The sequence below is a fragment of the Hyla sarda genome, chromosome 11, assembly GCF_029499605.1.
Source record: "Hyla sarda isolate aHylSar1 chromosome 11, aHylSar1.hap1, whole genome shotgun sequence".
In the NCBI taxonomy this organism is placed as follows: Eukaryota; Metazoa; Chordata; class Amphibia; order Anura; family Hylidae; genus Hyla; species Hyla sarda.
The window spans coordinates 84,697,063-84,722,200 of NC_079199.1; the positions used below are offsets into that span (position 1 = coordinate 84,697,063).

At 45.7% G+C, this 25,138-nt stretch overlaps 1 protein-coding gene across 1 annotated transcript in view; it reads left to right on the forward strand.

Moving 5' to 3' along the window:
• Positions 1-12,916: 12,916 nt before the first annotated feature.
• Positions 12,917-25,138, forward strand: part of SV2A (synaptic vesicle glycoprotein 2A) — a 193,845-nt gene continuing 181,623 nt past the window's right edge. Inside the window, exon 1 of the mRNA XM_056545800.1 lies at positions 12,917-13,156. The gene's annotated coding sequence lies outside the window, so the exon portion shown is untranslated. The remainder of the gene's footprint in view (positions 13,157-25,138) is intronic.

Sequence of the window (25,138 nt, forward strand, 5' to 3'; positions counted from 1 at the left end):
TTTGTTCCACCCACAATTCTTCACCGTTAAACCTGCAAAACAAACCTATTAGGCTCCGCACTTTTTTTTTCCCCATGGGTGACAGAGAGGGTGTAAAAGAGTGTACATGGGTAACAGAGGGGTGTAGAGGAGTGTACATGGGTAACAGAGGGGTGTAGAGGGGTGTAGAGGAGTGTACATGGGTAACAGAGGGGTGTAGAGGGGTGTACATGGATGAAAGAGGGGTATAGAGGAGTGTACATGGATGAAAGAGGGGTATAGAGGAGTGAACAGAGGGGTGTAGAGGAGTGTACATGGATGAAAGAGGGGTATAGAGGAGTGAACAGAGGGGTGTAGAGGAGTATAGAGGAGTGTACATGGATGAAAGAGGGGTATAGAGGAGTGAACAGAGGGGTGTAGAGGAGTGTACATGGATGAAAGAGGGGTATAGAGGAGTGTACATGGATGAAAGAGGGGTATAGAGGAGTGTACATGGATGAAAGAGGGGTATAGAGGAGTGTACATGGATGAAAGAGGGGTATAGAGGAGTGAACAGAGGGGTGTAGAGGAGTGTACATGGAAGAAAGAGGGGTATAGAGGAGTGTACATGGATGAAAGAGGGGTATAGAGTAGTGTACATGGGTGACAGAGGGGTGTACATGGATGAAAGGGGTGTAGAGGAGTGTGCATGGATGAAAGAGGGGTATAGAGGAGTGAACAGAGGGGTGTAGAGGAGTGTACATGGATGAAAGAGGGGTATAGAGGAGTGTACATGGGTGACAGAGGGGTGTAGAGGAGTGTACATGGGTGAAAGAGGGGTGTACAGAGGGGTGTAGAGGAGTGTACATGGATGAAAGAGGGGTATAGAGGAGTGAACAGAGGGGTGTAGAGGAGTGTACATGGGTGACAGAGGGGTGTAGAGGAGTGTACATGGATGAAAGAGGGGTGTAGAGGAGTGTACATGGGTGACAGAGGGGTGTAGAGGAGTGTACATGGGTGAAAGAGGGGTGTACAGAGGGGTGTAGAGGAGTGTACATGGATGAAAGAGGGGTATAGAGGAGTGAACAGAGGGGTGTAGAGGAGTGTACATGGGTGACAGAGGGGTGTAGAGGAGTGTACATGGATGAAAGAGGGGTGTAGAGGAGTGTACATGGGTGAAAGAGGGGTATAGAGGAGCGTACATGGATGAAAGAGGGGTATAGAGGAGCGTACATGGATGAAAGAGGGGTGTAGAGGAATGTACATGGGTGGCAGAGGGGGTGTAGAGGAGTGTACATGGGTGGCAGAGGGGTGTAGAGAAGTGTACATGGGTGGCAGAGGGGTGTAGAGAAGTGTACATGGGTGACAGAGGGGTATAGAGGAGTGTACATGGGTGACAGAGGGGTGTAGAGGAGTGTACATGGGTGACAGAGGGGTGTAGAGGAGTGTACATGGGTGACAGAGGGGTGTAGAGGAGTGTACATGGGTGACAGAGGGGTGTACAGAGGGGTGTACAGAGGGGTGTAGAGGAGTGTACATGGGTGACAGAGGGGTGTAGAGGAGTGTACATAGGTGACAGAGGAGTGTAGAGGAGTGTACATGGGTGACAGAGAGGTATAGAGGAGTGTACATGGGTGACATAGGGGTTTAGAGGAGTGTACATGGGTGACAGAGGGGTGTAGAGGAGTGTACATGGGTGACAGAGGGGTGTAGAGGAGTGTACATGGGTGATAGATGGGTGTAGAGGAGTGTACATGGGTGACAGAGGGGTATAGAGGAGTGTACATGGGTGACAGAGGGGTGTAGAGGAGAGTACATGGGTGACAGAGGGGTGTAGAAGAGTGTACATGGGTGACAGAGGGGTGTAGAGGAGTGTACATGGGTGCAGGGGGGTGTAGAGGAGTATAGAGGAGTGTACATGGATGAAAGAGGGGTATAGAGGAGTGAACAGAGGGGTGTAGAGGAGTGTACATAGGTGACAGAGGGGTGTAGAGGAGTGTACATGGGTGGCAGAGGGGTTGTAGAGAAGTGTACATGGGTGACAGAGGGGTATAGAGGAGTGTACATGGGTGGCAGAGGGGTGTAGAGGAGTGTACATGGGTGACAGGGGTATAGAGGAGTGTACATGGGTGACAGAGGGGTGTAGAGGAGTGTACATGGGTGACAGAGGGGTATAGAGGAGTGTACATGGGTGACAGAGGGGTGTAGAGGATTGTACATGGGTGACAGAGGGGTATAGAGGAGTGTACATGGGTGATAGAGGGGCGTAGAGGAGTGTACTGTACATGGGTGACAGAGGGGTCTAGAGGAGTGTACATGGGTGACAGAGGGGTGTAGAGGAGTGTACATGGGTGACAGAGGGGTGTAGAGGAGTGTACATGGGTGACAGAGGGGTGTAGAGGAGTGTACATGGGTGACAGAGGGGTATAGAGGAGTGTACATGGGTGACAGAGGGGTGTAGAGGAGTGTACATGGGTGACAGAGGGGTGTAGAGGAGTGTACATGGGTGACAGAGGGGTATAGAGGAGTGAACAGAGGGGTGTAGAGGAGTGTACATGGATGAAAGAGGGGTATAGAGGAGTGAACAGAGGGGTGTAGAGGAGTGTACATGGATGAAAGAGGGGTATAGAGGAGTGAACAGAGGGGTGTAGAGGAGTGTACATGGATGAAAGAGGGGTATAGAGGAGTGACATGGCTTACAGAGGTTGACGAGCAAAAAAGAAAAGAAAGGATAAACTGGTAAAAAAAAAAAAAAACGCAATGCACTATATCTATTTATCAGTGGGTATGTAGTTTAAAGTGCTGCTTTATACAGCAACTCACCAATGACGTCTTCTCTAATTTGTGTCGTTGCCTTCTCTTCTCCATTTGGTCCGGGCCATCATGACAATTTGTTCCACCCACAATTCTTCACCGTTAAACCTGCAAAACAAACCTATTAGGCTCCGCACTTTTTTTTTCCCCATGGGTGACAGAGAGGGTGTAAAAGAGTGTACATGGGTAACAGAGGGGTGTAGAGGAGTGTACATGGGTAACAAAGGGGTGTAGAGGGGTGTAGAGGAGTGTACATGGGTAACAGAGGGGTGTAGAGGGGTGTACATGGATGAAAGAGGGGTATAGAGGAGTGTACATGGATGAAAGAGGGGTATAGAGGAGTGAACAGAGGGGTGTAGAGGAGTGTACATGGATGAAAGAGGGGTGTAGAGGAGTGTACATGGATGAAAGAGGGGTATAGAGGAGTGTACATGGATGAAAGAGGGGTGTAGAGGAGTGTACATGGATGAAAGAGGGGTATAGAGGAGTGTACATGGATGAAAGAGGGGTATAGAGGAGTGTACATGGATGAAAGAGGGGTATAGAGGAGTGAACAGAGGGGTGTAGAGGAGTGTACATGGAAGAAAGAGGGGTATAGAGGAGTGTACATGGATGAAAGAGGGGTATAGAGTAGTGTACATGGGTGACAGAGGGGTGTACATGGATGAAAGAGGGGTGTAGAGGAGTGTGCATGGATGAAAGAGGGGTATAGAGGAGTGAACAGAGGGGTGTAGAGGAGTGTACATGGATGAAAGAGGGGTATAGAGGAGTGTACATGGGTGACAGAGGGGTGTAGAGGAGTGTACATGGGTGAAAGAGGGGTGTACAGAGGGGTGTAGAGGAGTGTACATGGGTGACAGAGGGGTGTAGAGGAGTGTACATGGATGAAAGAGGGGTGTAGAGGAGTGTACATGGGTGACAGAGGGGTGTAGAGGAGTGTACAGAGGGGTGTAGAGGAGTGTACATGGATGAAAGAGGGGTATAGAGGAGTGAACAGAGGGGTGTAGAGGAGTGTACATGGGTGACAGAGGGGTGTAGAGGAGTGTACATGGATGAAAGAGGGGTGTAGAGGAGTGTACATGGGTGAAAGAGGGGTATAGAGGAGCGTACATGGATGAAAGAGGGGTATAGAGGAGCGTACATGGATGAAAGAGGGGTGTAGAGGAATGTACATGGGTGGCAGAGGGGGTGTAGAGGAGTGTACATGGGTGGCAGAGGGGTGTAGAGAAGTGTACATGGGTGGCAGAGGGGTGTAGAGAAGTGTACATGGGTGACAGAGGGGTATAGAGGAGTGTACATGGGTGACAGAGGGGTGTAGAGGAGTGTACATGGGTGACAGAGGGGTGTAGAGGAGTGTACATGGGTGACAGAGGGGTGTAGAGGAGTGTACATGGGTGACAGAGGGGTGTACAGAGGGGTGTAGAGGAGTGTACATGGGTGACAGAGGGGTGTAGAGGAGTGTACATAGGTGACAGAGGAGTGTAGAGGAGTGTACATGGGTGACAGAGAGGTATAGAGGAGTGTACATGGGTGACATAGGGGTTTAGAGGAGTGTACATGGGTGACAGAGGGGTGTAGAGGAGTGTACATGGGTGACAGAGGGGTGTAGAGGAGTGTACATGGGTGATAGATGGGTGTAGAGGAGTGTACATGGGTGACAGAGGGGTATAGAGGAGTGTACATGGGTGACAGAGGGGTGTAGAGGAGAGTACATGGGTGACAGAGGGGTGTAGAAGAGTGTACATGGGTGACAGAGGGGTGTAGAGGAGTGTACATGGGTGCAGGGGGGTGTAGAGGAGTATAGAGGAGTGTACATGGATGAAAGAGGGGTATAGAGGAGTGAACAGAGGGGTGTAGAGGAGTGTACATAGGTGACAGAGGGGTGTAGAGGAGTGTACATGGGTGGCAGAGGGGTTGTAGAGAAGTGTACATGGGTGACAGAGGGGTATAGAGGAGTGTACATGGGTGGCAGAGGGGTGTAGAGGAGTGTACATGGGTGACAGAGGGGTATAGAGGAGTGTACATGGGTGACAGAGGGGTGTAGAGGAGTGTACATGGGTGACAGAGGGGTATAGAGGAGTGTACATGGGTGACAGAGGGGTGTAGAGGATTGTACATGGGTGACAGAGGGGCGTAGAGGAGTGTACATGGGTGATAGAGGGGCGTAGAGGAGTGTACTGTACATGGGTGACAGAGGGGTCTAGAGGAGTGTACATGGGTGACAGAGGGGTGTAGAGGAGTGTACATGGGTGACAGAGGGGTGTAGAGGAGTGTACATGGGTGACAGAGGGGTGTAGAGGAGTGTACATGGGTGACAGAGGGGTATAGAGGAGTGTACATGGGTGACAGAGGGGTGTAGAGGAGTGTACATGGATGAAAGAGGGGTGTAGAGGAGTGTACATGGGTGAAAGAGGGGTATAGAGGAGCGTACATGGATGAAAGAGGGGTATAGAGGAGCGTACATGGATGAAAGAGGGGTGTAGAGGAATGTACATGGGTGGCAGAGGGGGTGTAGAGGAGTGTACATGGGTGGCAGAGGGGTATAGAGGAGTGTACATGGGTGACAGAGGGGTGTAGAGGAGTGTACATGGGTGACAGAGGGGTGTAGAGGAGTGTACATGGGTGACAGAGGGGTGTAGAGGAGTGTACATGGGTGACAGAGGGGTGTACAGAGGGGTGTAGAGGAGTGTACATGGGTGACAGAGGGGTGTAGAGGAGTGTACATAGGTGACAGAGGAGTGTAGAGGAGTGTACATGGGTGACAGAGAGGTATAGAGGAGTGTACATGGGTGACATAGGGGTTTAGAGGAGTGTACATGGGTGACAGAGGGGTGTAGAGGAGTGTACATGGGTGACAGAGGGGTGTAGAGGAGTGTACATGGGTGATAGATGGGTGTAGAGGAGTGTACATGGGTGACAGAGGGGTATAGAGGAGTGTACATGGGTGACAGAGGGGTGTAGAGGAGAGTACATGGGTGACAGAGGGGTGTAGAAGAGTGTACATGGGTGACAGAGGGGTGTAGAGGAGTGTACATGGGTGCAGGGGGGTGTAGAGGAGTATAGAGGAGTGTACATGGATGAAAGAGGGGTATAGAGGAGTGAACAGAGGGGTGTAGAGGAGTGTACATAGGTGACAGAGGGGTGTAGAGGAGTGTACATGGGTGGCAGAGGGGTTGTAGAGAAGTGTACATGGGTGACAGAGGGGTATAGAGGAGTGTACATGGGTGGCAGAGGGGTGTAGAGGAGTGTACATGGGTGACAGAGGGGTATAGAGGAGTGTACATGGGTGACAGAGGGGTGTAGAGGAGTGTACATGGGTGACAGAGGGGTATAGAGGAGTGTACATGGGTGACAGAGGGGTGTAGAGGATTGTACATGGGTGACAGAGGGGTATAGAGGAGTGTACATGGGTGATAGAGGGGCGTAGAGGAGTGTACTGTACATGGGTGACAGAGGGGTCTAGAGGAGTGTACATGGGTGACAGAGGGGTGTAGAGGAGTGTACATGGGTGACAGAGGGGTGTAGAGGAGTGTACATGGGTGACAGAGGGGTGTAGAGGAGTGTACATGGGTGACAGAGGGGTATAGAGGAGTGTACATGGGTGACAGAGGGGTGTAGAGGAGTGTACATGGGTGACAGAGGGGTGTAGAGGAGTGTACATGGGTGCAGGGGGGTGTAGAGGAGTGTACATGGGTGCAGGGGGGTGTAGAGGAGTGTACATGGGTGACAGAGGGGTATAGAGGAGTGTACATGGGTGACAGAAGGGTGTAGAGGAGTGTACATGGGTGACAGAGGGGTGTAGAGGAGTGTACATGGGTGACAGAGGGGTGTAGAGGAGTGTACATGGGTGACAGAGGGGTGTAGAGGAGTGTACATGGGTGACAGAGGGGCGTAGAGGAGTGTACATGGGTGATAGAGGGGCGTAGAGGAGTGTACATGGGTGATAGAGGGGCGTAGAGGAGTGTACTGTACATGGGTGACAGAGGGGTGTAGAGGAGTGTACATGGGTGACAGAGGGGTGTAGAGGAGTGTACATGGGTGACAGAGGGTGTAGAGGAGTGTACATGGGTGACGGGTGTAGAGGAGTATAGAGGAGTGTATATGGGTGACAGAGGGGTATAGAGGAGTGTACATGGGTGACAGAGGGGAGTAGAGGAGTGTACATGGGTGACAGAGGGTGTAGAGGAGTGTACATGGGTGACAGGGGTGTAGAGGGGTATAGAGGAGTGTACATGGGTGACAGAGGGGTATAGAGAAGTGTACATGGGTGACAGAGGGGTATAGAGAAGTGTACATCGGTGACAGAGGGGTGTAGAGGAGTGTACATGGATGAAAGAGGGGTGTAGAGGAGTGTACATGGATGAAAGAGGGGTGTAGAGGAGTGTACATGGGTGATAGAGGGGCGTAGAGGAGTGTACATGGGTGACAGAGGGGTGTAGAGGAGTGTACATGGGTGACAGAGGGGTGTAGAGGAGTGTACATGGGTGACAGGGGTGTAGAGGAGTGTACATGGGTGACAGAGGGGTGTAGAGGAGTGTGCATGGGTGACAGGGGTATAGAGGAGTGTACATGGGTGACAGAGGGGTGTAGAGGATTGTACATGGGTGACAGAGGGGTGTAGAGGAGTGTGCATGGGTGACAGGGGTATAGAGGAGTGTACATGGGTGACAGAGGGGTGTAGAGGAGTGTACATGGGTGACAGAGGGGTATAGAGGAGTGTACATGGGTGACAGAGGGGTATAGAGGTTTGTACATGGGTGACAGAGGGGTATAGAGGAGTGTACATGGGTGACAGAGGGGTGTAGAGGAGTGTACATGGGTGACAGAGGGGTGTAGAGGAGTGTACATGGGTGACAGAAGGGTATAGAGGAGTGTACATGGGTGACAGAGGGGTGTAGAGGAGTGTACATGGGTGACAGAGGGGTATAGAGGAGTGTACATGGGTGACAGAGGGGTATAGAGGAGTGTACATGGGTGACAGAGGGGTGTAGAGGTTTGTACATGGGTGACAGAGGGGTATAGAGGAGTGTACATAGGTGACAGAGGGGTATAGAGGAGTGTACATGGGTGACAGAGGGGTGTAGAGGATTGTACATGGGTGACAGAGGGGTATAGAGGAGTGTACATAGATGACAGAGGGGTATAGAGGAGTGTACATGGGTGACAGAGGGGTGTAGAGGAGTGTACATGGGTGACAGAGGGGTATAGAGAAGTGTACATAGGTGACAGAGGGGTATAGAGGAGTGTACATGGGTGACAGAGGGGTATAGAGGAGTGTACAGAGGGGTATAGAGGAGTGTACATAGGTGACAGAGGGGTATAGAGGAGTGTACATAGGTGACAGAGGGGTATAGAGGAGTGTACATGGGTGACAGAGGGGTATAGAGGAGTGTACATGGGTGACAGAGGGGTGTAGAGGATTGTACATGGGTGACAGAGGGGTATAGAGGAGTGTACATGGGTGACAGAGGGGTATAGAGGAGTGTACATGGGTGACAGAGGGGTATAGAGGAGTGTACATGGGTGACAGAGGGGTGTAGAGGAGTGTACAGAGGGGTATAGAGGAGTGTACATGGGTGACAGAGGGGTATAGAGGAGTGTACATAGGTGACAGAGGGGTATAGAGGAGTGTACATGGGTGACAGAGGGGTATAGAGGAGTGTACATAGGTGACAGAGGGGTATAGAGGAGTGTACATAGGTGACAGAGGGGTGTAGAGGAGTGTACATGGGTGACAGAGGGGTATAGAGGAGTGTACATAGGTGACAGAGGGGTGTAGAGGAGTGTACATAGGTGACAGAGGGGTATAGAGGAGTGTACATAGGTGACAGAGGGGTATAGAGGAGTGTACATGGGTGACAGAGGGGTGTAGAGGAGTGTACATGGGTGACAGAGGGGTGTAGAGGAGTGTACATGGGTGACAGAGGGGTGTAGAGGAGTGTACATGGGTGACAGATGGGTGTAGAGGAGTGTACAGAGGGGTGTAGGGAGGTGTACAAGGGTGACAGATGGGTGTAGAAGAGTGAACATGGGTGACGGGGGCATAGGGGTGAGAGGGGTGGACAGGAGTGACAAGGTGGTAACAGAGGGGTGGACAGGGGTGACAAAGGGGTGAATAGGGGGTGGACATGGGTGACAAGGATGTGGTCAGGGGGGTGGACAATGGAGGGTGAACATGGGTGACAGGGATGGACAGGGGTGACAGAGGGTTGGATGGGGGGTGGACATGGATGACAGGAGGGTGGACATGGAAGACAGGGGGTCAGAGGGGTGGACAAGGGGGTAAAAGAGGGACAGGAGTGACAGAGAGGGGTAGACTGGGGTAACAAAGGGACAGATGGGTGAACAGGAGTGTGGACATGGGTGACAGGGTAGACGGGGTAAAACATGAGTGACAGGGATGGACAGCAGAGTGGACAAGGCAGACATGTATGACAGGAGGGTGGACATGGGTGACAGGGGGGTGGACATGGGTGACTGGGGGTGGACATGGGTGACTGGGGGGGTGGACATGTTAATATAACATTATTATGGACAGTGAACACACCTGACATCCTAACTGGCCATGGTATGGGATGAGTATGGACTGGATCGGTGTTTCTCAACCAGGGTGCCTCCAGCTGTTGCAAAACTACAACTCCAAGCATGCCTGGACAAACTTAGGCTGTCCGGGCATGCTGGGAGTTGTAGTTTTGCAAATGCTGGAGGCACCCTGGTTGGGAAACACTGGACTGGCGGGGGTTTGAGGGGGGCTAGACATGGGTGACAGGGGAGGGTAGGACATGGGTGACAGGGATGGACATGGAGGTAGACAAGGCGGACATGGATGAAATGGGGGGTGGACATGTGTAACAGGGGGGTGGGGGGGGTGGGTGCAGAGGGTGGACCTGGGTGACGGTGGGGGGGTTTGGACAGGGTTGAGAAGGGGTAACAGGGGGGTGGAAAGGGTACGGTACCTTAAGCAAGCCTTCACCTCACACCGGCCCGCGCAGCTTGCAGTTCCACGGCAATCCGGCGCAAATGCAGCTCGCTCCGCCGTCGGGCACCATTTTCGGCTCACTGCGCCTCAAGGGGGAGGGGGGGTCACGCAGGAGGACGCTGTGTGTGCAGTGCAGGCTTCCCTTCCCCCCTGCGCGCAGGCCGGGGCGGGACATTTGAAAAAAAAAAAAAAATTTCGACAAAGTCACTGCTCTAACTACACGATTTAGGCGGCCGCGAGGCCCCTTTTAGCACGAGGCCTATATCGCCTAATTAGAGAGCCGCCTCTGATTGTTATTATGATGGTATCTGTGGGTTATACATTGTTATTATGAGGGTATCTGTGGGTTATACATTGTTATTATGAGGTATCTGTGGTTATACATTGTTATTATGAGGTATCTGTGGTTATACATTGTTATTATGAGGTATCTGTGGTTATACATTGTTATTATGAGGTATCTGTGGGTTATACATTGTTATTATGAGGTATCTGTGGGTTATACATTGTTATTATGAGGTATCTGTGGGTTATACATTGTTATTATGAGGTATCTGTGGGTTATACATTGTTATTATGAGGTATCTGTGGGTTATACATTGTTATTATGAGGTATCTGTGGGTTATACATTGTTATTATGAGGGTATCTGTGGGTTATACATTGTTATTATGAGGTATTTATGGGTTATACATTGTTATTATGAGGTATCTGTGGGTTATACATTGTTATTATGAGGTATTTGTGGGTTATACGTTGTTATTATGAGGTATCTGTGGTTATACATTGTTATTATGAGGTCTCTGTGGGTTATACATTGTTATTATGAGGGTATCTGTGGGTTATACATTGTTATTATGAGGTATCTGTGGGTTATACATTGTTATTATGAGGTATCTGTGGTTATACATTGTTATTATGAGGTATCTGTGGGTTATACATTGTTATTATGAGGGTATCATCTGTGGGTTATACATTGTTATTATGAGGGTATCATCTGTGGATTATACATTGTTATTATGAGGTATCTGTGGGTTATACATTGTTATTATGAGGTATCTGTGGTTATACATTGTTATTATGAGGTATCTGTGGGTTATACATTGTTATTATGAGGTATCTGTGGGTTATACATTGTTATTATGAGGTATCTGTGGGTTATACATTGTTATTATGAGGGTATCTGTGGGTTATACATTGTTATTATGAGGTATCTGTGGGTGATACATTGTTATTATGACGGTATCTGTGGGTTATACATTGTTATTATGAGGTATCTGTGGGTTATACATTGTTATTATGAGGGTATCATCTGTGGGTTATACATTGTTATTATGAGGGTATCTGTGGGTTATACATTGTTATTATGAGGTATCTGTGGGTTATACATTGTTATTATGAGGGTATCATCTGTGGGTTATACATTGTTATTATGAGGTATCTGTGGGTTATACATTGTTATTATGAGGTATCTGTGGGTTATACATTGTTATTATGAGGGTATCATCTGTGGGTTATACATTGTTATTATGAGGGTATCTGTGGGTTATACATTGTTATTATGAGGGTATCTGTGGGTTATACATTGTTATTATGAGGTATCTGTGGGTTATACATTGTTATTATGAGGTATCTGTGGGTTATACATTGTTATTATGAGGTATCTGTGGGTTATACATTGTTATTATGAGGTATCTGTGGTTATACATTGTTATTATGAGGTATCTGTGGGTTATACATTGTTATTATGAGGTATCTGTGGGTTATACATTGTTATTATGAGGTATCTGTGGGTTATACGTTGTTATTATGAGGTATCTGTGGGTTATACATTGTTATTATGAGGTATTTGTGGGTTATACGTTGTTATTATGAGGTATCTGTGGGTTATGCGTTGTTATTATGAGGTATTTGTGGGTTATACGTTGTTATTATGAGGTATCTGTGGGTTATACGTTGTTATTATGAGGTATCTGTGGGTTATACATTGTTATTATGAGGTATCTGTGGGTTATACGTTGTTATTATGAGGTATCTGTGGGTTATACGTTGTTATTATGAGGTATCTGTGGGTTATACATTGTTATTATGAGGTATCTGTGGGTTATACATTGTTATTATGAGGTATCTGTGGGTTATACATTGTTATTATGAGGTATCTGTGGGTTATACATTGTTATTATGAGGTATCTGTGGGTTATACATTGTTATTATGAGGTATCTGTGGGTTATACATTGTTATTATGAGGTATCTGTGGGTTATACATTGTTATTATGTGGTCTCTGTGGGTTATACATTGTTATTATGAGGTATCTGTGGGTTATACATTGTTATTATGAGGTATCTGTGGGTTATACATTGTTATTATGATGTATCTGTGGGTTATACATTGTTATTATGAGGTATTTATGGGTTATACATTGTTATTATGAGGTATCTGTGGGTTATACATTGTTATTATGAGGTATCTGTGGGTTATACATTGTTATTATGAGGTATCTGTGGGTTATACATTGTTATTATGAGGTATTTATGGGTTATACATTGTTATTATGAGGTATCTGTGGGTTATACATTGTTATTATGAGGTATCTGTGGGTTATACATTGTTATTATGAGGTATCTGTGGGTTATACATTGTTATTATGAGGTATCTGTGGGTTATACATTGTTATTATGAGGTCTCTGTGGGTTATACATTGTTATTATGAGGTATCTGTGGGTTATACATTGTTATTATGAGGTATCTGTGGGTTATACGTTGTTATTATGAGGGTATATTTGCCTGGCACACTGATAGGGATGGGGGGGGTCTGGTTTATGAAGCCTGACAAAACCAAGAGGTGAATGACAAGTTGTCCCCCGCTCCTGTGGGTGTACGGGGTGATGTAGTTGCCCTGTGTTATCTCTCCTGGTTGCCCTCTTCTTCCTGCCTATGCTGCGCCCATTCCCCTCCATGCAGCAGGCGGTGGAGCTGTCAGCTGGAGCGTCCTAATAATAACACACAATTTGTCAGGTTCAGCTCCTTCAGTGCATTTCAATGAGGCACATTAGTCGTGACACTGCTGTACGGGGGAGGGGTGTGCTGTGGCCTGCACCTGTCCTCAGGTGGAGAGGCTGCCGTCTCCTGCCCTCCTCCCCTGCTGACTGGAGGGGGTGTGGAGAATAAATCAAATGTCAGGCCCTGCAGCCTTGGGAGAGGCTGTGAGGAAGGTTATAAATGACTCTTCTGTGCCCTCCCCCCCTCTCTGGCTGTGCTGAGTGGTTTCTCCCGATGCTCTGTTGTAGGAGCAGCTCTCAATCCGGTACCCAGAGCCTCAGCATCCTCATCCCTCCTGCATCCTCCCATAGAGGCGCTGCCTGGCACTCACACCCACCTGCAGAGCCTGGCATGCCGGACACAAGGTAATGGCGACTACGCATGGTGACCCTCTGTGTAACCTCATACCTTCCCTACCAGTCCACTCACTCCTTCCTAATGGTGTGGCCATTTTGTCCTATAAATCCCACATCTATCTATATATGTCATGTTCCTGTGTGTTCTCTCCCCAGCTGGCATTGTATTGTATGTTTGTGCCATGACCCAGGCTGCAGGAGTGGCATCATCCTGGTGCATAGGATCCATGCCAGTCCTGTGCACTTTACTATGACCTTGGGATTTACAACAGTCGTGCAAAAATGTCACATGGGAAGTGTGCAGGCGTAAATGTGTACAGCATGTGGGGCGGCGTGTACGTGACATTCCCTGCTGCCAGGGTATGGAGATGGGCACCTGACCTCCCTACGTGTTGTGTCTGGATTCATAATCCATCTAATGTATATGAGGGATGAGCACAGGTCATCAAAGGGTTAATTCAGCGTCACCTGTAAGGTTTAAGGTTTTCTTATAATCTCAATGAAAAATCTTTTCAATCTAATATAATTAATATATATCTATAATCTGTCTATCCATCAATTATCTTATCTATTTGTGTATCTATTTATCTATCTAATATGTATCCATCCATTCTTCCATTATTCTATCTATCTATCTCATATCTATCTATCTCATATCTATCTATCTATCTATCTATCTCATATCTATCTATCTATCTATCTATCTCATATCTATCTATCTATCTCATATCTATCTATCTATCTATCTCATATCTATCTATCTCATATCTATCTATCTATCTATCTATCTCATATCTATCTATCTCATCTATCTATCTCATATCTATCTATCTATCTATCTCCTATCTATCTATCTATCTATCTATCTATCTATCTATCTATCTATCTATCTATCTATCTATCTATCTCCTATCTATCTGTCTATCTATCTATCTCATATCTATCTATCTATATCATATCTATCTCACATCTATCTAATCTCATATCTATCTCACATCTATCTATCTATCTCATATCTATCTCATATCTATCTATCTATCCATCCAGTGGGGAGCTGAAACGTTGCTTTGAATCTTGACATGTCATGAAGGAATACATTTTTACACTTTTTTGCAATTTTGGAGTGCTGCGCCATTGTTTTCTATCTATCTATCTCATATCTATCTATCTAGGTACAAAAAGGTAACTGCGGCACTCCTAAATGGTGGTTCAAGTGGGTAGCATTTATTCCAAACAGAAACACATGACAACGTTTTGGCTGCTACAATGGAGCCTTTCTCCATCTGCATTGTAGCAATCGAAACGTTGTCATGTGTTTCAGTTTGGAATAAATGCTACCCACTTGAACCACCATTTTGGAGGGATCCCCGCTCTGACGTGCACCCAGCTTCCATTCATCCTTGGAGTGCTGCTACCTTCTACTGCTTTGTATCTATCTAGCTATCCATCTATCTATCCATCTCCTATCTATCTATCTCATATCTATCCTTCTCCTATCTATCTATCTATCCATCTCCTATCTATTGATCTATCCATCTCCTATCTATCTATCCATCTATCTCATATCTATCCATCTCCTATCTATCTATCCATCTATCTCATATCTATCCATCTATCTCATATCTATCTATCTCATATCTATCTATCTCATATCTATCTATCTCATATCTATCTATCTCATATCTATCTATCTATCTCATATCTATCTATCTATCTTTCTCATATCTATCTATCTCATATCTATCTATCTATCTATCTATCTCATATCTATCTATCTATCTCATATCTTTCTATCTCATATCTATCTATCTATCTGCAAAAAAACACTGGAGCACTCCAAGGTGTAGAAAGATTGTGTGAAAGGTTTATTCCATCATAGGTGCAAAGGCAACGTTTCAGCTGCAAGGTTTGCAGCTGAAAAGTTGCCTTTGCACCTATGATGGAATAAACCTTTCACACGATCTTTCTACACCTTGGAGTGCTCCAGTGTTTTTTTGCCTTTATAAGTGTGGAGATCCGTGACTGGGGTCCCCCACTGAAGTGCACACACCTCAAGCTTACCCTTTTTCTGGTGTGCTGCTTTTTTTTTTTTTTTTTAATCTATCTATCTATCTATCTCATATCCATCTCATATCTATCTATCTCATATCTATCTCTCTATCTATCTATCTATCTCATATCTATCTCATATTTACCTCTCATATCTATCTATCTATCTATCTATCTATCTCATATTTACCTGTCTCATATCTATCTATCTATCTATCTAATATCTATCTATCTATCTATCTCTCATATTTACCTGTCTCATATCTATCTATCTATCTATCTATCTATCTCATATCTATCTATCTATCTCTATCACATATCTATCTATCTATCTATCTATCTATCTCTCATATCTATCTATCTCTCTCTCATATCTATCTATCTATCCATCCCGTACCACTATTCTGTCCCCTGTTCATTCTGGTATGACCTTGACGTTCTGGAGACCTAATAGTAAAGGTATATACTGTACTGCTTTTAATGTATTGTCTAAGCTTCTAGCAACGAGCCGCCTCCGTCACTTGGTTTGGGAATATCCAGTCCCCCGGCTCACCACAAGGACGGGTATATATTGTGATGCATTTCATTTCCATTGCCTGAAGCAGGATGTACGTTACTGTAGGATCTGTATAAGTAAAGTGATGACAGATGTGGAAACACCAAGCGATATATACATGCTGGATAACCCATCAGTTGTGTTATATATATATATATATATATATATATATATGTGTGTGTACGGTGTATATATAAAGCATTTAAAGGGCCACAACCAGCCCATTGCTTACATGTAATAGGGGCATTTATGACCCCTCATTTATCCTCTGCACCTTCTTGAGTTTTTTTGGTATTCTTCGTCTTTTCAGCCATATATAACAAACTGTGAATTTCCTTTTTTTGATGCCTGAATGATCTCACCCACGACAAATCGCTGCCAGAGGTAAATGTGAGGAAAACAACCTGACGCGGGCTTGTCACACATCATACATGGGTAGTCATTGGCTTTGAAGTCTCAGTGACGTTTGTCAGCAGGGCCCGTCCTTCTGTTGCCCTGAATAGTGTAAACCAGGCCCAGGCATTGTGGAAGGACAGGTCCCAGCAGACCAATGGACGGTCATGGTGAAGATATCCAGCTATAACACTAGAGCAGTGGTCTCTAAACTGTGAACCTCCAGATGTCGCAAAACTACAACTCCGGGCATGCTGGGAGTTGTAGTTCTGCAACATCTGGAGGTTCACAGTTTGGAGACCATTATTCTAGTGAATCCAACCACAATGCAATGCATATGAGTCAGTATTGTTAGAAGTAGAGATGAGCGAACTTACAGTAAATTCAATTCGTCACAAACTTCTCGGCTCGGCAGTTGAGGACTTATCCTGCATAAATTAGTTCAGCTTTCAGGTGCTCCGGTGGGCTGGAAAAGGTGGATACAGTCCTAGGAGACTCTTTCCTAGGACTGTATCCACCTTTTCCAGCCCACCAGAGCACCGGAAAGCTGAACTAATTTATGCAGGATAATTCATCAACTGCCGAGCCGAGAAGTTCGTGACGAATCGAATTTTCTGTAAGTTCGCTCATCTCTAGTTAGAAGCCTAGTATCCCGTAGTGGCCACATATTCTTGACCAGTGTTTCCCAACCAAGGTGCCTCCAGCTGTTGCAAAACTACAACTCCCAGCATACCTGGACAGCCAGAGGCTACTACCCAGCTCTCCTAGACTCCTGAATGGCCTATCAGACTGGACCCTGATTTTGAAGTACAGTGTTTCCCAACCAGCATGCGTCCAGCTGTTGCAAAACTACAACTCCCAGCATACCTGGACAGCCGGAGGCTACTACCCAGCTCTCCTAGACTCCTGAATGGCCTATCAGATTAGACCCTGATTTTGTAGTGCACCAGACCATTTCAATTACTGAATGGCTGTAACATATAGACGGTGAAATGTGGCTATATCTCGGCTGTGTAAATCTGACCAAAGGGACCATTCACAAAGCTAAACTATTATCCTACTTTCCAGTGTAATGATAGTAATATAAGCACGTAACATGGACCAAAAAAAATAGGCAGAGGAAATACGTCCTAATAAGAGATAATTCATGTCTGGCACTATAATTAGACTGGGTTCACATCACGTTTTTGCCATACGGTTTTCAATCTGTTTTTCTAAAGAAAACCGTATGGCAAAAAAACGGATGGAACAGTATGGGAAAAAGTAAACCGTATGCGTTATTAAACAGTATACTGTTTTTAAAAGTGCATACAATTCCGTCAGTTTTTATAGAAAAAAAAACCCATACGTTTTTGAAAATTTTGTACATTTTTAATGGGAGGGGTCTTGGGTGGGGACTTTAGGATTCAAATGCGCATGTGCAAAGTAAAAACGTATACGTTTTTCCCGTATGGAACCGTATACATGTGCGTTTCCCATTGAATTCCATGTTTAAAAAAAACGTATGCGGTTGCAGTACGGTTTTTAAACCGGAGACAAAAGCGTGGTCAACCACGGTTTTGACTCCAGTTTAAAAACCGTACTGCAACCGCATGCGTTTTTTTTTTAAACATGGACGTCAATGGGAAACGCACATGTATACGGTTCCATACGGGAAAAACGTATACGTTTTTACTTTGCACATGCGCATTTGAATCCTAAAGTCCCCACCCAAGACCCCTCCCATTAAAAATGGACACAATTTTCAAAAACGTATGGGTTTTTTTTTCTATAAAAACTGACGGAACTGTATGCACTTTTAAAAACAGTATACTGTTTAAAAACGCATACGGTTTACTTTTCCCATGCTGTTCCATCCGTTTTTTTGCCATACGGTTTTCTTTAGAAAAACGGATTGAAAACCGTATGGCAAAAACGTGATGTGAACCCAGCCCTAGCTAATGCCACCTTTTCCATATAGTGTAAGTCACATGGAGAATCTGTAAAGAAGGCTGCCTGTATACTGCGCCAAACCTGTTAACCCCTCACCCTCTTCTCGATAATCACATGCATATATATATTAGGCTGGGTTCACACTACGTTTTTCAACTACGGTTCCCGCATACGTTTTCTATCAAAAACCGTTTGGGGAAAAAAACGGATGGAACAGTATGGGAAAAAGTAAACCGTATGCGTTATTAAACAGTATACTGTTTCTAAAAGTGCATACAGTTCCGTCAGTTTTTATAGAAAAAAACCCATAAGTTTTTGAAAATTTTGTCCATTTTTGATGGGAGGGGTCTTGGGTGGGGACTTTAGGATTCAAATGCGCATGTGCAAAGTAAAAAAGTATACGTTTTCCCCGTATGGAACCGTATACATGTGCGTTTCCCATTGACGTCCATGTTTAAAAAAATACGTATGCGGTTGCAGTACGGTTTTTAAACCGGAGACAAAATCGTGGTCAGGCTGGGTTCACACTACGGTTTGTCATTACGGTTCCCGTATACAGCTGGGAGGAGGGGTAAGCGGGGCTTAATCGCGGCACCCGCACTCGGCCGTATAGGGAACCGTATTTAATGCATGTCTATGAGCCGACCGGAGTGAACCGCAGCCGTGGTCGACGGGGAACCGCATACGGCCGAAAACGAAGCCGACCGGAGGCTGCGGTTCACTCCGGTCGGCTCATAGACATGCATTAAATACGGTTCCCGAATACGGCTGAGTGCGGGCGCCGCGATTAAGCCCCGCCCACCCCTCCTCCTAGCCGTATACGGGAACCGTAGTTAACAAAACGTGGTGTGAACCCAGCCTTAGTCACATGGAGAATCCATAAAGAAGGCTGCCTGTATATTGCGCCAAACCTGTTAACCCCTCACCCTCTTCTCGATAATCACATGCATATATATATATATATATATATATATATATATATATTACCGAGCAGATCACCTGCTGCTGGAGTGTGAAAATACAGCCGCACTTGTCAAGGTGTAAAAATGTTTGAGGGATCTTGGTAGTGAGCAGTCGAATGTCTTCATTCTAGAATGTTTCCGGGATTATTTTGTGTAATGCAGCGAAGGCTCACGTGATCATTTTAGGGGGCACTTGGCATATGTTGGTATATATTTATAATTATAATCCGCCTGCCTTGCTATCAACTTGATATTGTGCCCATTGTATTCATGATGGCATCATAGGGCCCAGCCAATAATTTATGCCTGAACTCCCCTCCTTTCATTGACAACAGGGAATTACACCCACAGTGGGTACTGACTCACTAGACCAGTGTTTCCCAAGCAGGGTGCCTCCAGCTGTTGCAAAACTACAACTCCCAGCATGCCCGGACAGCCAACGGCTGTCCGGGCATGCTGGGAGTTGTAGTTTTGCAACAGCTGGAGGCACCCTGCTTGGGAAACACTGCACTAGACACTAGGATAGTGAATATACCTTGCCGTATTGTTTAGGAATTATATGGGGGTATTACTATGGAGCTGTATGGCAGCATCTTGTGGGCACTATATGGCAGTTTTATATAAAGGGGTTTTGTGGAGGAAAAACATTTTTCTTTTCAATCAACTGGTGCCAGAAAGATAAACAGATTTGTAAATGACTTCTATATGAAAATCTTAATCCTTCCAGTACTTATCAGCTGCTGTATACTCCACAGGAATTCTTTTCTTTTTGAATTTCTTTTCTGTCTGACCACAGTGCTCTCTGCTGACATCTCTGTCCATGTCAGGAACTGTCCAGAGCAGGAGCAAATCCCCATAGCAAACCTCTCCTGCTCTGGACAGTTCCTGACATGGACAGAGGTGTCAGCAGAGAGCACTGTGGTCAGATAGAAAAGAACTACTCAACTTCCTGTGGAGCATACAGTAGCTCATAAGTACTGGAAGGATTAAGATTTTTTAATAGAAGTGATTTACAAATCTGTTTATCTTTCTGGCCCCAGTTGATTTAAAAAAAAAAAAAAAAAATGTTTTCCACTGGAGTACCCCTTTAACCACTTAAGGACTCAGGGCGTACTTGGACGCCATGAGTCCGCTCCCTTTCTATAACGTCATAGCGGGTCGGGCCCGGCCTTTAACAATGGCTGGGACCCGTGGCTGATTGCAGTGCCGTGCGCCATTAACCCTTTAGACGTGGCATTCAAAGTTGATCGCCACGTCTAAAGTGAAAGTAAACTACTCCCTGCTAGCTCAGTCGGCTGTTCGGGACTGCTGCGGCAAAATCGCAGCGTCCTGAACAGCTGGAACACACAAGGAGGGCCCCTACCTGCCTCCATGCTGTCCGATCGCCGAATGACTTCTCAGTACCTGAGATCCAGGCATGAGCAGTCAAGCGGCAGAATCACTGATCAATGTTATCCTATGGGATAACAAAGACCTATGTAAAAGATCAGTGTGTGCAGTGTTATAGCCCCCTATGGGGGCTATAACATTGCAAAAAAAGAAAAAAAGTGAAAAAAAAAAAAAGATCATTCAACCCCTTCCTTAATAAAAGTTTGAATCACTCCCCTTTTCCCATTGAAAAAAAAACAGTGTAAATAAAGAAAAATAAACATATGTGGTATCGCCTTGTGCGGAAATGTCTGAATTATAAAAATATATCATTAATAAAACTGCACGGTCAATGGCGTACACGCAAAAAAAAATTCAAAGTTCTAAATAGCATATTTTTGGTCACTTTTTATATCCTGAATTTTTTTTTATAAAAAAAGTCTGATCAATACAAAAATGGTACCGCTAAAAACTTCAGATCACGGCGCAACAAATGAGCCCTCATACCGCCCTGTGCGCCAAAAAATGAAAAAGTTATAGGTGTCAAAAGATGACAATTTTAAAACGTATTAATTTTCTTGCATGTAGTTATGATTTATTCCAGAAGTGCGACAAAATCAAACCTATATAAGTAGGGGATCTCCTAGGACTGTATCCACCTTTTCCAGACCACCAGAGCACCTGAAAGCTGAACTAATTTATGTAGGCTAAATTCAGCAACCGCCGAGCCGAGAAGTTTGTGACGAATCGAATCACTGTAACTTCACTCATCTCTAGTTTTAATCATATGGACCTACAGAATAAAGAGAAGGTATCATTTTTACCGAAAAATATACTGCGTAGAAACGGAAGCCAATGGCGTTTTTTTTTTTTGGTTTCGCCATAGATTTTGGGGTAAAATGACTGATGTCATTACAAAGTAGAATTGGTGGCGCAAAAAAAAATAAGCCATCATATGGATTTTTAGGTGCAAAATTGAAAGGGTTGTGATTTTTAAAAGGTAAGGAGGAAAAAACTAAAGTGCAGAAAGAGTCCTTAAGGGGTTAAACACAATCATTGGGGGAGATTTATCGAAACCCGTCCAGAGGAAAAGTTTCAGAGTTGCCCATAGCAACCAATCAGATCACTTGTGAAAAATGAAAGTAGTGATCTGATTGGTTGCTATGGGCAACTCACCAACTTTTCCTCTGGACAGGTTTCGATAAATCTCCCCAAATGTTTTGTTGGGCGCAATATATTGAGAATGAGTGAATTGTTTTCCGTATACACCAACAGGCCTTATCCATCCTTGACTGTAAAATAAAATAAAGAATTCAATTAAGTTAAGGCACTTTGTGTACCAAAATTCCATTTTGCGATACAGACATCATTTGGTGACAAACAGAAGGAAACGTTTATGTGATTATTCTGGATCAGTATACTTGTAATTCTGAAGTGACACTGATCATCTGGTGGCACATACTGTGGTTTTATAATTTACTCACTCACTTTGTGACACCGTTTTCTGACTGTGTTTTAATCTGACTCCTTTTATGCATTTTGGGTTTATTAGCATATAATAATTTCACTAAAAATTGTCCTGATTACAGATGGTTTAGCATAAAAAAAGGATACATGTACAGGTACACCTTGTCAGTGCTAAAGGGAATGTGCCCCCCCAAACTGGGCACCACTCTTCTGGTGTCACATGGCACGTCTATATATGTCATAACTACTGTGTGTACTGTGTGGTTCAGTCATAATGAAGTGTGATGTCCCAGTACGGGATATAGTCCTGTACAGTACTTAGGCCCTGTCAGGTTGAGTCCCTCTGTGTCCTAGGGGCTCTCCTGCAGTGTTTCCCCCATAGTAATATATATTATGTATAGTGTTATGTGTGTTATGTATAAAGGACCTTTGAGTTAGTCACATGATAATGTGTTCACATGATGTGTTTGTTACCCAGAGAGCACCAGCTAACCAGGTGACCTGCATCTTGACCTATGGGCTTCTGGCTCAGCACCCCTTTATAAGAGGGGGAGCCATTACAATCTCTCTCTTAGATCCTGATGAACAGCACGTTGTGCCGATATCGGCGTCCAGGTCCTCCGGTGCTGGTCTGCTTCTTGGGCTTGGTGACTCATATTGTGCTCAGCGTATCACTGGCCGCAGCGATGTCCCGCCTTGGCCGGGAGGGAGAAGGTCGGGTTCCGGGCTCCTTACATGACAGTGTGCTCAGCATATCACCGGCCGAGGCAGGACATTGCTGCAGCCGGTGATACGCTGAGCACAGTATGAGTCACCGAGCCCAGGAACAAGGAAGAAGACCAGCACCAGAGGAAGAGGACGCCAATATCGGCACAACGAGGGAATGTAGGAAGGTGAGTTAAAGTTAGTTTTTTTAGTTGTTGCAGACAATGCACAGGGGAAAAGAAAAGTGTTGCGCCACAGTTCTTTAATTCTATGGGGCTTTGGATTTCTGTGCTAAATTGTGCAGGGGGGAAACTATTCCAGATAGGTGGTGACCATGGTGGCCATTTTGAAGTCGGCCATTTTGAATCCAACTTTAGTTTTTTCTGTGCTAATATGGTTATCAAGGAATGAAAAAACAGAGCTAATTTCTTCCAAACACTTGTCCACAGGCTGTGTGTGATTTTACAGCTTGGTTCCATTTACTTCAATGAAACTGAGATGCAATACCACACACAAACTGTGTGTCAAATGCAACAAGGCCACAGCTTGGCAGTACAGCAGTACTAAACTCCAGTCTTGCTCACCCACTTCATGGTGACTTATTCCTCAGAAGTGCAAAGGCCGCACTGTTATGTTTTCCAACCTCTGATCCTCCTCCTTGTTAGTTCAGCTTGTTGGGTTCTTCTCCACAGAAAGATCATCTTTCTACCAACAGCAGTTATGTCCAGTGCCCCTGGTAGAAGCGGCTCTTTAATTAGGCAGGTTAGGCAGCCGCCTAAGGCCTCCCTCATGCAGGGGCCACATTGCTGTCTAACTCTCCCCCCCCCCTAACAATGTGAAATGAATGGCGATGCGTACAAAAATGTAGTTTATACAGTTCATTTTTATTATCGCTTATATATCTTTTTCAATTATGAGTGTCAGTGAGGGCCTCACGTGCGAGTTTTGCCCCTGAGTTTAGCCACATTCCCTCGAATGGCACGAAGTCTCAATCTTCTATGTTTATAGGCCGACCTCCAGCCATGGTGGAGCACATAATGTGCCCTGATCTCTCTCCTTCAGGCCTTGCTTCCCCTCTAATTTCATAGACTATATGACTATAGTCTTCCCTTTCCCTTTCATTCTCTTTCTGGGTCCAGACCAAAATGATTACCGTATATACTCTAGTATTAGCTATTCCGAATATAAGCCGAGGCCCCTAATTTCAGCCCAAAAACCTAGGAAAAGTTATTGACTCGACTATAAGCCTAGGTTGGGAAATACATCATCCCCCCCTGTCATTAACACCCCTGTCATTATCACCCTCATCATCATCACCCTGTCATTATCACCCTGTCATAATGACAGGGTGATGATGACGGGGTGATAATGACAGTGTGATGATCCCCCTCATCATCATCCCCCCCCCCCCTTCATTATCACCGCCTGTGAATCCCTTCGTCATAATCCAGACCCCCCTTTTGTTTTCTACTCACCTCCCCATGGTGAGCTGGTCCGGGCCAGCCACCTTTGACCATCTATGCTGCAGGGACCGTCTGGTGGGGAGGGTTAGTCGTTCCGGACTGTCCCATCTTCACTGGGTAGCCCTCTTCTCCGCTCCGGGCTGGCCTCGGACTAGTGACGTTGTGTTGACAACGACGCGCAGGGGCGTCTACGTGCAGCAGACGTCCGTGATGTCCCTGCGCGGTGGCGTCAATGCAGCGTCACTAGTTTGGGGCCGGCCCAGAGCGGAGAAGAGGGCCTCCCGGTGAAGATGGGACAGTCCGGAACGACTAACCCTCCCCACCAGACGGTCCCTGCAGCATAGATGCCCAAAGATGGATGGTCTGGCCCATCCCCTCACAGCTAAGCCAAAATTGTTCACTCGAGTATATGCAGAGGGGGGCGTTTTCAGCACGAAAAATCGTGCTGAAAAACTCTGCTTTTACTCGAGTATATACGGTACTTGTCCTGTCCAAGACTCATTGGGTGTCTCCTTGGTGCTCCACAATAATAGTGCCCTTTTTTATGCCCCACAAAATGATAATTTCACTTTGTGCCCACTAGGGTTGCCACATGGCCGGTATTTTACCAGCAGAACCGGTATTTTGTCCGCCCTGCCGGTATTTTTATATTTAAAATACCGGCAATGGAATGGTCAATATTTATCCAACCAATCCTCCAACTCCCGGAATGTTGCACCATATACTATACCAGGGTTTCCCAACCAGAGCGCCTCCAGCTGTTGCAAAACTACAACTCCCAGCGTGCCCGGACAGCCAACGGCTGTCCGGGCATGCTGGGAGTTGTAGTTTTGCAACAGCTGGAGGCACCCCTGGTTGGAAAACACTGACCTATACTATATACTACTCTATAGTCCAACATGCTTAAAGTTGTAGTTTCGTTTGGGGCAGCTGCTGAGCCACAGGATGTATCAGGGCATGCTGGGAGTTGTAGTTAGTGACTAACTGCGACTCCCAAATTTTATTTAAAAAAAGGGATCAAAAAGTCAAATTAAAACAAAAATGGTACTGTTAAAAACTACAGATCGGGACGCAAAAAGTGATCCCTCATACAGGC